Source organism: Chamaea fasciata, unplaced genomic scaffold (genome assembly GCF_029207755.1).
Source record: "Chamaea fasciata isolate MVZ Bird 193981 ecotype frontalis unplaced genomic scaffold, bChaFas1.0.hap1 SCAF_8, whole genome shotgun sequence".
Taxonomy (NCBI): Eukaryota; Metazoa; Chordata; class Aves; order Passeriformes; family Sylviidae; genus Chamaea; species Chamaea fasciata.
The window spans coordinates 3,541,801-3,554,865 of NW_027094093.1; positions in this window are offsets into that span (position 1 = coordinate 3,541,801).

Sequence of the window (13,065 nt, forward strand, 5' to 3'; positions counted from 1 at the left end):
ACACCAGTTAAATGTTCAGTGCAACAACTCCCTAGAAAGTTATTTTCCTTCAGGAAGAATAGATCTCTGCCACTTAAAAAAGTGTTTTCAATTTAAAACTATTTTTACTCCAAAGACTGAAGTGCTGTTTTGTAAAGCCATCAGGCCAGTCTCTCACCAGCGACACTTTCATATCAAGAAGGAAAATAAGAAAGGCAGCAGGAAGGAATTGATGAGAGGCTATGCCAGGACACAGGAGCGGCCCAAGAAAGCTGCACTCCTGTGGTCACAGAGACCAAGGTTTTCCAAAATCGGTAGGTCCGCAGACAAGATTGCCAGCTGGGTTATCCTGAGATGGGAATCAGTGTCACGGTGACATGACCATGGTCATGCCACCACACAGTCATTGTTCTCAGCTGTCTTTCATCCCCATTCACAAGCAGCCATCAGGGCAGGGTATTCCATACCAGCCTGTTCCTGGAAACACTTGGCATTCCCACAGCACTGAAAACAGGGCTACAGAGGAGGCAGAGGCTATTTTGGGAAAAAACCTTCTGACCTTCATCAGCTCCAACTGGTGCTCACCAGGACTGAGCTGAAAGTGAACTGGCACCAGCTGAACCTCTTGCCACTGAATCAGCAGACTTTGAAGAAATAGAAGTGTGTTGGAACCCCGAAGGGAATTTAGATGTCCACGTGGCAAGCATGAGAATAGCCCCTTTGTACCTATATGCAGGAACAATGCCCCGCTCTAACAACTGGGACCAACACTGAGTTGTGTCAACAGATGACTCAGAAGAGGAGGAGGAGGAGGAGAAGATGGAAAAACAGGCCAAAGAAAGGCAAGGCTGCTGGAAGAAAAGCAAACAAAAAGCAGCAGTGAAAGCAGCTGTGTTCTGAAGTGAGTGTGCTCGACTCGGAAATCGGTTAAATTACGGGGAAATTCACCTTTCATACTTCCTAACGGTCCCAACAAGCCCGCCTCACATTCTCAGAGGGGGCAGGGGAATGAAAAACATACTTGGGGATAATTAAACAAACACAGGATGATTAAGAAGGTAAAGCTGTTCTCCCTTCCATCCAAACCACCATTCCCAGCACCCCAGCTCAGAGCACGTTCCATCCTTATTTTTCAAATCAGCCCACTCCTGAACTGCCAGCTGCTTCCCTAAGCAGGGAATACAGCAGGTCGTGAAAGTGAGTGGGACAGAAGTCCAGCCATGCAGGAAATCCATCAGGAGCTGATAAACCCCATCCACGTATGGGATTTCAAGGGAAGCAGGCCCGTCCTACATGTTACAACTCCTATTTAACAGAGTAGGGCAAAAAATGCTGGAGATCTCATTTTCCCAGTGTTTGAAAGATCCTGAAAAAATAGAGACAGTTGCTTTTTTTTTTTTTTTTTTTTGGTGGCCTCCCCGAGACTGTAACACAGAAGCAACATTTAACAGATTCAGGGATGTACCTGTGCAGAGAGTTAGCCCTAACTCATTGGAATTTCTTACGTGTCACCAAGGCTCAGTACAGACCTGTGTTTGAGGTAATAAACCAGCAATCTGACTTTCCAATCAGAGCAGACTCACACCCAAGGCATTTCAAAAGCCCTGCGATTTCAGCATTTATTTTCATTCCAAAACAAATGGGAATATTTCTTTTCAAGATTCTGATCAAAACAGAAGCAATCTGACCTCATACTACGTTTGAAAAGAAAATTTTGTTTAAAATTTTAAAATTAGCATATGTTTTTAAAAAAACAGATTTTCTGCCTTTTTAGGGGTATTTGATATGATCAAAATGCTGGATATGATTTTCTGGGAATTTTGTGGACATTTTGCTTACATTTCCAAAGCTCTGACTTTGAGGATACAGTACCTTCCAACAGTAAAATATTTCATAATGGCATTTGAGTCCCACAGATTCTCACCCAGGAGTGCACTCAACACCTTGAGTCATGAAAGAATTAGAAGTTATAGCTATTAAGCTAAGCAAGAAGAAATAATATTGATTCCTAAGAGACACACAGAACATTGCCCAGCACTTTTGATGTCACTTCATGACAAAGGCATAGGATAAAATCCCATGAGGAGGTAGGAAAAATCAATTTAAAGGAATCTTCCTGCTTCTCCCAGGAGACACCACTCTACATCGACTGTATCTCATCATTAAAAACCCCATCCCATTTGCCACAAGTGTAGGAGTGAAAGCCCACAGCCCTGGCTTAGTTTCAAATGGGATTTCGCCTTCTTATAATTTCACTTGTGGTTTCAACCAGAAAAAGTTGCTGTTCCTCTCTTGTTCCTGTAAATGCTGCTCTGCAGGGATGGTGTGTGGATATGCTGCTTTATTCCTCCTGACGCTACTTTCTCCTGAGTGATTATTTCCCTTAAATAAGTGTTTCCACTAAATAATTATTCTAGTGAATAATCATCCTCATGAATAAATAAAAGCACTTCAGGCCCTTAGAGGGTGGAGCAGTGGAGCACCTCTCCCATCCCAACTGCGGAACAGCTGGAATAGCTGTACCCTTGGCCTCTCTGCTGACCCCTTCATTTCAAGCCTCTTTCAGAGTTGCCTATGGTAAGAACAAAGCTCTGTAAGAGACGTCTTATGAATAGCGAGATCCTCAGTGCAAGCCTTTCTGAGGATTTCCACCCACTTTGTTTCAGGGAGAGTGGCTCCTCTGGAATCAATTAAATGACTCCCAACTGCACCAGCTAAAGATCTGGCGAGGCTATTCTCATTCCTGTCTCTTGCCCCAGCTCTGCAGCAGAGGAGTTCATGCCTCCACAAACACCCTTGACCATTCTCTCCATGAAATCTGTCTCTGACTGGTCTGCCCTGCTTTGTCCACACAACATGCTGGCTGCCGTAACATCAAGGTATTTGCATTACCAGGAAAGTCTTGGGTGTGAAAGGTAATTTTAATTTCCTCCTTAGCTAAGCACTTTACAGTATGCGTTTTAATAAAACAGAGAGAGTCAAATTATTGCTTGTAAATGCCAATGCACAAGAGAATTAATTAGGGCAGCACCAGTCTGGCTGTGGAGCCTCTCTTGAGGGGTTCACGTGCTCAGGACAGCCAGAGCATGGAATCCCTGAGTAAATGTCTCCTAAAATTGCAAGCTTATGCATTTAATCTTGATGCAAAAAAATCACTGCTTTTGAAATCAGACTCATGATACACCAAAGGCCAAGTTTATCTCTGCTCCTACGGTATCATCCATCAGCCCTGAAGGAAATGGTGATCCTGATATGAGGAAAGTGTGCCTGCCAATGTGTCTGTAACCTGGAGGAGATTACAAAATATGTTTTTTTTATACAGCTTCCAGTGAGAATAAATCTTGAGAGGTATTAGGCAAGATGGCATAATAGCCCTGCTAATCTTCTCCTCCGGAGACTGGGTTTAGGCCAGTACATAATGGTTTAGTCAAAATAACCCCCAAAAATGTAGAGGACAATCATCTGGAGCTTAGATCCAATAAATACCCTGGGTGTTTAATTGTGCATCGTTTTACATGCTGTAATCCCTCCACCAACACCTCAGTGCAGCTGAAAATGCTGTCAGTCATCTTAAGCTTTCGCAAATCCTTCAGCTGACTGTAGGAGTGAGACACACTTTTTCTGTCTCTCGGAGGTCTGTAGAAACTCTGGCCCATCTACCATAATTAAAAGTCAGGACACAAAATTAGGTGGAAGTGCAGGATGGTGTGATAGGGAGGATGAGTGTGGCTCCTGAGAAGGGAACAGGAGTGAGCAGGATCTCATGCCTGAGGGTGGCTGGGCTGGGTCAGAGGATGGAGGATGCACCCCTGGGGGCAGTTTGGGTACATGAGAAGAGGCTGAGCATGCCCAACAGGAGAAGCATCACCATATGGGACTATAAAGTGAAGGGAAAACCCCCTCCTGATTCGTGCAAGTGAGAAAACAACTGCTATCCCTACCTGGCTGCAGGCAAGGGGTTGTGGTGTGAGCCTGCTGCTCCAGGCTCAGCCAAGGACACGGCCTGTGAAGCTCTTCCAACGTGATTCAGCCCAGTTTGTTTTGAAAAGCCCCACATGTACACAAACACAAGTACAGGAGGCACGTAAACTGCAGCTTGTGTTGGGAGCACAGTTTGCTGGGTTTGTTCACTCCAGCCAGAAAGAAAGGAATTCTTGTTGAAACTTGTTCTGTCTGTTGCTCTGTATGTAAACTTCACATATCTCGTGGGATGCTACGTCCACAGAGAGTAATCAGAATGCACGGGGGAAAAAAGGAAACATTTGCACATAGTCCAGTTTCCATTTCTGCTTTGCTGCTGCACATTATTAGCACATTGAACATAACAGCTAGCGCTCACTTACCAAGACTATGAATAAATCATTCCTTGGATCTCTTTCAAAAACCAAGAAAAAGAAGAGATAGGGTAGGATAATGATTGCATTAAATTCGATAGTGTTTAGAATTTCTTTAGTCTTGAATGCTCTTTTTTCAGGGACCGATATTAAGTTAAAATTTCAAATTATTCCCATTAAAACATGGTTCCCTGCTACAGCTTCAAGAATAAATGGACCATAATGAGGACATTTGTGTCTGGCCATAAGTCACTAAAATTTCCAAGAATTCTCATGGGGAACTCTCAAGGAGAGTGTCAGACTCCCAAATGACCTTGACATCACTTCTGAATCAATAACTTGACATCTGATAGAGACTAGTGGAGAACACTAAGCAATAAAGGGAGATTATGTGGTTCAGCAGCAGAACTCAGGCAAAGAATTAAGGGATAAGGAAAACTTCAGACTATAAAAATCAATGAGATGCTGTTGCCAAAAATGAGAATTCTCACTTTGGGCTGTAGGAAGGGAGAAAAGCAGTAGAATAGTGTAGGCAAGACTCAGAGGCTGATTCCCATCCTCTGCCTGATCAGCTGTGATGCCACTCCTGTTACTCTGAAGCCTTTCAACAAGTAGTCTAGGGATAAATTGTAAATAGTCCTGAAGGGAGCAGTGGGAAAGCAATAAAAGATGATCAGATATGAAAATGAGTTTCATCTGGGGAAAGAAGGAAGGAAATAAGGAAAGGGAAGGGAAGGAAAGAAAAGAGAATGAGACTGGGAGGAAGAGGGAGGGAGGAAGAGGGAGGGAGGGAGGGAGGGAGGGAGGGAGGGAGGGAGGGAGGGAGGGAGGGAGGGAGGGAGGGAGGGAGGAAGGGAGGAAGGGAGGAAGGGAGGAAGGGAGGAAGGAAGGAAGGGAGGAAGGAAGGAAGGAAGGAAGGAAGGAAGGAAGGAAGGAAGGAAGGAAGGAAGGAAGGAAGGAAGGAAGGAAGGAAGGAAGGAAGGAAGGAAGGAAGGAAGGAAGGAAGGAAGGAAGGAAGGAAGGAAGGAAGGAAATCAAGATCTGTCACCCTGAGGCTGCTGGGGAACATCCACAAGGAGGATAATTTAGCACATTTTTTATCTTCAGTGGTTTACGAAAAACTTTCTGCAGTACCAAAGTGCAGCCCTGATTACAGAAGCAGTCTCCTCCATAGGAGGTGCTCAGGTCAAGATTAAGCCAACATCTTCTGGACCACTTTACACCTTTGATGTGTTCAAGCCCCACATTGGAGCAGGTGATTTTTTGGATCCTCTAACCTTACTTTCCAACGAGTACAAGCACCTGCAGTAACCAGATCTACATGCAATTCCTCTCTGCAGTCAAGATTAATAGCTGAAGTCTTGAACTTGTAAGAACTGAAGGAGTTCTGCACCAGACTTGAAAGTAGTCCAGATCTCAAACTTTGAATCCCAACATGTTCGCTGTGAAAATGCAGGTCAAAACCAGTGAAATTCGTGGGTTCGAGTTTTCTCTGTTGCAAAGGACTCACGTCCATCCTTTCACCAGTAAAGCTGAACATATATAAAACTGGAGGCAGAAATGACAGTTCTTGAAAAATAGTATGTTGCTTTTTGAAATGCAGAAGCGTTTTTTTGAAGACTCAATTTGTCTTCTGTATTTGTTCCCAAGGGTGAGTTTTTTTATAAATCTAAATACACTTGAGACACTGAATGTTCTTTCTGCCTTGAAAACAGACCAGCGTGTATTTGCATTCACACAGACCCATTAGCAGACTAAATGGTTGACATCAGGATCTGCAGAGCAGAGATCTCCATCTTTTCTTTCATTTGTTGTACATTATGTCATTTCCACTTACAACGTCCAAAATAGCTGTGTTTATAGCCCTTTGCAGGAAACAATCCTTGCATTGACTTCTTTCCTCCCCTCAGCATTGTTTTCCAAGTGAGTATCAGGATACCTAGAAATTGTAATGGATACCAAACTGGTTTATTTTATTCATTTATTGTTAAATTTTGCCATGACTTTGAAGTTGAAGCATTTCACTTTTTTCTGTACATAAATGATACATTTTGTTTGTTCAACAGTAAGACTTTATTCCTACAAAGATGGACCTGAAAACTGATTTTCTCCCTGTTAACTTTCAGTTTTTCAAAGGGGAGAGCTGCCAAATTTTGCTGACTTGAAAAGGACTTATAATTGAATTTGAAAAGAATTTCAGAACTTGAAAAGAACATTGTCAACATTATGTTATTCCATGTAGCACCTGATCCTAGAGGAAAGTGACCCATGATTCCCTGAGATGCATTTACTTCAGAAAGGGCAGCAGGCTTTCAGAAGCCTCTGGCCACAAGTGAATTTCTGTGGAACACAGGGGGAACAGTCCTTGCAATCCAAGTATTTCAGTTCTTTTAAAAAAGGAGACATATTTCCTAATGCTGCAAGTTGGATAAGGGAAAATCTGCACAATAACAGAGATGTGGTGAAGGGGGGATTCCTGGAAGAATGGGACAGGGATGGCTGAAAATACAAAACACACAAGGAGTCAAGGTATTTCACCATAGTGGTAGGAGAGATTATAAAGACAGAGATGTGCACGCCAAGGTTTGACCATAAAAACCTTTGGTCCTTTAAACAAAATGAAAACAGGCTGTCACACCAGTATAAAAGATGGTTATTACTGTAGACATAACAGACCCACTATAAATTCACTTTTTGTCTGGCTTGGCCCTCTGCCATAAACGTGTTGCAAACCATTACAATGATGCCTCAGAGCCTTCCTCGATATAGCATCCTAAATTTCTTCCTTAGAAAGTGTGCCTCCAAATTTCCACATGCATACTGCTGGTTTAATTCCCCTGGCCATCGAGACAGAAAACAGTATTTTTCAGATGTGTAGGTGCAAAGAAGAAAGTATACACTAGATTAGGAGAAATCTGACTTGTTCTTAGGAAAGTTTTTCTGAGATCTTGGATATTAGATCCAAGCCGTATTAGAACCTGTCCACCAGGGCACCACAGAGCAGAAACATCACTATTAGCAGATAAAATCAACACCCTCTGCCTGTGTTACAGCCTCCTCCTCTGAGCCCACTACAGCAAAACAGAACATTTGCTAAAAATGTCACAATGTTAATTTAAAAAAAAAGGTTTTGTGGTCCAGTGTAGCAACAATTTTATTTTAAGAAGCATCTGGACTTCATTAGATGCAAACACAGTTGGTAGAAGCTGAGGAGGGGGGAGAGATAAAAAATGTTCTCCCTGGAAGATTTTAAACTAGAAGCATTCATCATGCACAGCATACCCTTATAATCTAACACAGGGCTTTAGGGTGACGCTGCAGTTCACTGCAAAGCTATTGCTACTGCAGTGAGTTATTGTATTTATACTCCCATTGCCTCTGGCAACTTGCAAATGGTGACAGGTGAAGAGTTTCCTTTCTTCTTTGCAGGATTCAGCGGTTGCTGGTGGCCTCATTGAGATTCCTTTGCAGCAGGAAAGACTGAGGACTGATTTCTGGTCCTTTCCAGACAGTTACGGACATTTGCTGTGCCTTTTCCCTACAAAAAAACCCTTTGTTTTTGGGAAGTCATCACTTACAGATGATGTTTGTGATGCTCTTCCTGGTGTTTGCTCTTCTGGCATCAGTTTATCAAGGCCATGTCTTTTAGTCCCCACTCAATAAACGTTATTTAATTTGTTCATTTAGACTGAATTTACGTTTAGTAGACACATGAATACAAATTTGAATATGAATCTAAATTTGAAACTCCCAGGTCACAACACCCTGGAGTTATGCTTGAACTTAAAATCAATATCAAAAATCAGTTTTGTAAAGGAAGTTTCTTCTTTCAATGAGGCAAAACAAATCAGTGACTGATATCTAGTGTGGCATTTGAACACCAGAAAGTGTTACCTTCCATGGAGGTGAATGTAGTTCAGTTTATTTATTTTCCACCATTTAGGAGAGAATTTCACCTAAAAAGACTTAGAGATGTAAGCAGTCGCCCTTAGCTGAGGCATGTCTGCAGTGTCCCTGTGCACTTATAAAAACAAATGGTGTGCATGGCACTGAACACACTGTGGGACAGAGTTTTAAAATTAATTTTATCTCCATATGACCTTTGATTTAAAGTGCTGTGACTTGCAAAATTTTTCCAAGTGTGTGCCCCACCAGCAAGGTGTAAGTGTGCCTGGGATGCTCTGGCATGTTCTGCCATCCCTAAAAAAGGCAGTAATGTATGCAGCAGCAATAAATAAACAGATTTCTGGAACAACTCGGTAGCACTGACACCTGCTGTGTGGCACTCGAGGACAACCGCAAATTAATCATTTTAGGATTGTCCTGAGGATGGATTAAGCTCAGGCCATTTCCTCTTTGCTCCTGCAGCTTGGCTGTAACCAGCAATGTTGGAAGGCACATTTTGTGTATCTGAGAACCGGATCTAAAAAGCCATTTAGCACCACTCATAAAAGCCAGCTAACAGCAAAAGCACACAAATATTAACTCACGAGGTCTCACTGATTCATGAGATGAACCTACACAGCTCTCCAGGGAGGGGACTTTGGCCAATATGCTTAAATCATGGGAAGGATTTTTCTAGATGCCAAAAGGATTAGGATGCTCCATTTTCATTAATAACCAGGCACCATGCAAGGACCCACAATGTCTCTGAAAATCCTTCTCCACGTGTTCGTTTCGGTATGAAATCATCTGGTGGGCTGCATCCTCCAGTGGATGCGTATCTGTTTGTTTCTTTTAAAAAGCTTGACTGCTTCCAAGAGCAGGAATAAACTCTTAGAAATACCTAATCAGTGTATTCAGATCATAACCAATACGGCATTACGGGTTTTTATTTCCTGTTCTGTGTTGATTTTTAATTAAGGTTGACATTTATATATAAAATACTTGGTTTTCAAAAGGCCAACTGGAAACCCTCTGGTGGATTACCTCATCCAAGCACAGTTTTTTTTTGGTGTGCATATTTGTAATTGTTTGAAGGTTTTCCAAGCGTATCTTAAAGTCACACCACAATTTGCAAACACACTTATAAGAATGTTATAAGCGTATGACACTTCAAAGAAAAAAAATTAATTTTGCACAGTGACGGTGCTTAGAGTTTGTGATGGACACTGGACGTGGAAAGAATATTTAGGTCCACATCCTGTGAAGGCTGGCACACAAATTTAGGGATATTGCTGCAGTCCATGGATTTGGAGATGGGCATGGATGGTATGTATGCTTTTTGTGAGACTGCTCTGGCCTGCTTCAAAATCAGTGGCACTTCATGGTTTTGAGTTTGGTTTTCCTATAAAGAAGGAAGAATTTCTACTGGTTTTAAAGCACCAGTCCTTCCCTGAGAGCTGAGGCAAAAAGAAAAACATTAAACAGAAATTAGGAGATTGAGCCTGCTCCCAAAGAAACTGAGGTCAGAAGTGGTCTCATTTCAATGGAACAAAGTCTAGTAGTAAAATCTCTGCCTTCCTCTTAAATATTAGTCTTCCTTTGCTTCTCTCCTCATGTGTCTGCCACAGCTCTCATCTCTCCAGCAGCTGTGATCTGCTGCCAAGATTTGCTCTACTCTCCCTGTAATTTATGACCCTGTCATGCAGTTTATTCATACACACTTTCCCAGTGGCAAGGCTGAGGATACCAAGGTATCTAAACACTGCTCGCAGAGGTGCAGGGAGCCAGCTCTGGATAGACAAAGCACATGCCTGCCTTTATTCAGGTGACAGCTGAGGTAAAGCAAATAGTGGAATCACTGCAACAGGTAAAGCTACACACTTTAATTGGTCTTTGCAGGGTCAGAATGTGAACCTTTCAGCTGCAAACCCTCATAGATCTCCAAGCTGAGAGCCAACAACAGCAAGGAATTCAGAGCCTTGAGCTGCCTCTGGCCTAACAGTGCTTCCTTCCCCCAGCTGATCTGCTTCCCATGGCAAGGTTTTCACCAGACACTGCTTCTACAGGAGCCAGGGGCATAAATGACATGGCTGCATGGACTCAGGCACTAGGACACCAAAATTTACTGTCTTTCAAGGAGATTCAGGCTCACAAGTCTCTGGGACCTGGCCTGTCAGACAATCTTAGGTCAGAAACACAAGGGAGGTAGATGTCCTGAGGCTGGCCTGAGCCCCCTGCACTTCAAACACCAGCACTCCAGAGCCCAGAGCTCTGCCACAGTCACCTTACAACAACCTGGGTAAAATGCTACGGATTTCTCTGGGATCCTTAGGATTCTGCTAAAGATTTCTTTCCCATGCACAGATGGTCCATCTTCTATATAAATTCCTATCAAAGCTTTGTGTCTCTCTTCCCCACTTTGTCTTCCCTATAAGAAATGTCTCAGGCTGCTTTCTTTGATAGAGGAAAAAGAGTAATTTTTCAAAATTATATTTTAGGAAAAATTTCTCTAAAGAAATGAGACTTATACAGGCCCTTTGCAGCCTTCCATTTCTATGTCCCTGTGCACCACTGAAACAAAATTTGGAAAAAGGGAGAAGGAAGAGTCCGTCAGGAGATAAATTCTTTGCGTAGCACTCATTTTCAATACTATATGTGACATTTTTGACGGGAAATTAATTGAAGAGACCTTCTCTCAAAACTTTCCCTTCATTTTATGAGCATGTAATCTTCACTTTATGCTAAGACACTCTATGGAAAATGTGAATGCTGTTCCTGGAAAGTGAGCTACGACCTCTTTCCACATTGTATATAAATCTGGAGACTATAATCAGATGCAGAAGCAATGTATATCTCCAGACTCTGAAGCTTCTGCCTTCCCCTATAAATCTTTCAGTTGTGGAATGGACAGCAAGTGGATTCATACAAATCCTGCCAGATTAAAATCCAAATCTGATGATATGTATTTAGGTAATGTTTACTTCAGTTTCTGCATGACCTGGCTAAGCAAAAATGTGCCTCCAATAAATATAGCTGGCTTGGGACATATTCAATCAGTACAAACACCAGATGCATCATCAAGAGCTTTGGGATATTTGTTTTTAGCATATGACCACAAGATATGATGCATCTTTGAAACACTTCCTACTTCATTTAATAATGATGTTCAGCTTTTCTCGTGTTGCCAGAAGCTATCCGGGACAACGTAAAGAGAAACTTTCCCCTTCAGACAGTGTCAAACTATACAGGATTTTTTTTCTCCCTTGAAAACAGCTTTTTTTTACCCCCCTCTGTTTCCATACCTATGGAAATTTTAATCATAACTCTAGATCATCCTGCTAACAGGCTGAACTTCTGCTCCTTTTAAGAAAAATGTGAAAATTTTTTTGCTCAGTTCAAGGGGCTGGACTGCAACCACTTTATTTTAAAGTAAGAGATTTAGTTTTCTATCCATTACATGCCTGAGTACCTGCCTGGCCACTGCTCCCGTGGCATTACAGGAAAAGTGTGGCCCACAAAGTGTGGGCTAAACTATGAAGCCATCCCTCTGCCCAGCACTCAATGGTGCTGGCTGATCTTGAGAGGAGAATTCTGCAAGAGAAGAGATGTGTCTGAATCACCAGCTTTCCTGCAAAACACTTTGAAGCTTTAAATCAGTGTGTAAGTGTTTGGAAGCAGTGAAACAGATTCCTGGAATATGGGCATGGCTCCTTGTTCCAGGCAAACTGACTTGTTTTCACTTGTGATGTCCCAGTGGAAAACCTCTTGCAGCATCTCTAGCTAAGCCAATCCCACACACACCATGGCTGAATCCTACCAGTGATAAAGCTTCCATTACCATGGCTGAATCCTATCAGCGATAAAGCTTCCATTTCCACACAAACTCCTTTGGTGTGGCTGTATCAGGCTAGGTGGCAGAAAGAATTATGTGAAATGGCCCATGAAAACCATGTATATTTATTGTTACTACAGTAATTCATCATCTCATGAGTGAGGACACTGCAAACTCTATAAACACTGTCAGAAAGCTAAATGAAGTGAGTGACAGCTGTTGGAAAGCTCCAAATCTGTATGATTTCATGGATAAGTAGCTCAGTACGGACTGAAAATACGAGCTCCAATCCAGTCCAAGATGCAAAGAAACCCCCAAACCAGAACAAGGACCAGAATCAAAAAATGCAGACTATTATCAGTTTTGAGTGACAGGAAAAAAAAACAGTTTAACCCACTGTAATTAACAGTTGAAAGTAAAGAAGGAATTCAAAGGATTAACAGCAGAGCAGAAACTTTCTGAGTCAGCATAGGAAGTCCTTTGCCATGAGGCCCAGCTTTCAACCGAAATGAATCCAAGCACAGCTGGAAGGTAACACAAAGCCACCCCAAAAACAGTTAAGCAATGAGATATTAGGATTTGGGTAGCTCCATTGGCCAGCTCGACTCTCATTAGAGGTTTCCAGTGGAAGGGACGGGAGCAAAAAATCATTTCAATACTGATGCCTATAAAGAACCAAAACTGTCCCTCGGCAAAGCTCCCCAGAGAAGAATCACACCTGTAAGAAGCCCTGGCTTCAGACTAATTATGAGTTGACAGATTGACACAGAATGAAACTCCTGCCTGCTTTATTAAAATGTCTTGCTAGAAGCTCAGCCTCCACAGAGGGTTTGAAAAAGTCAGAAACAGCCCTTCTGCCTTATTCTGGGCCTCTCTCTGGGCTGGATTCCCATCCGAAGAAGAGAAAGAGTTGTGAAAATCCCACAGGAGAAGTGACACTATTGCAGGGCCATAGAAACAGCCAAGTTGAAATAAATAAATCAGGAACCAAGGAACATCTTGCTGGCCTGGACTAGCGGAAGGCAGAGGGTGGAA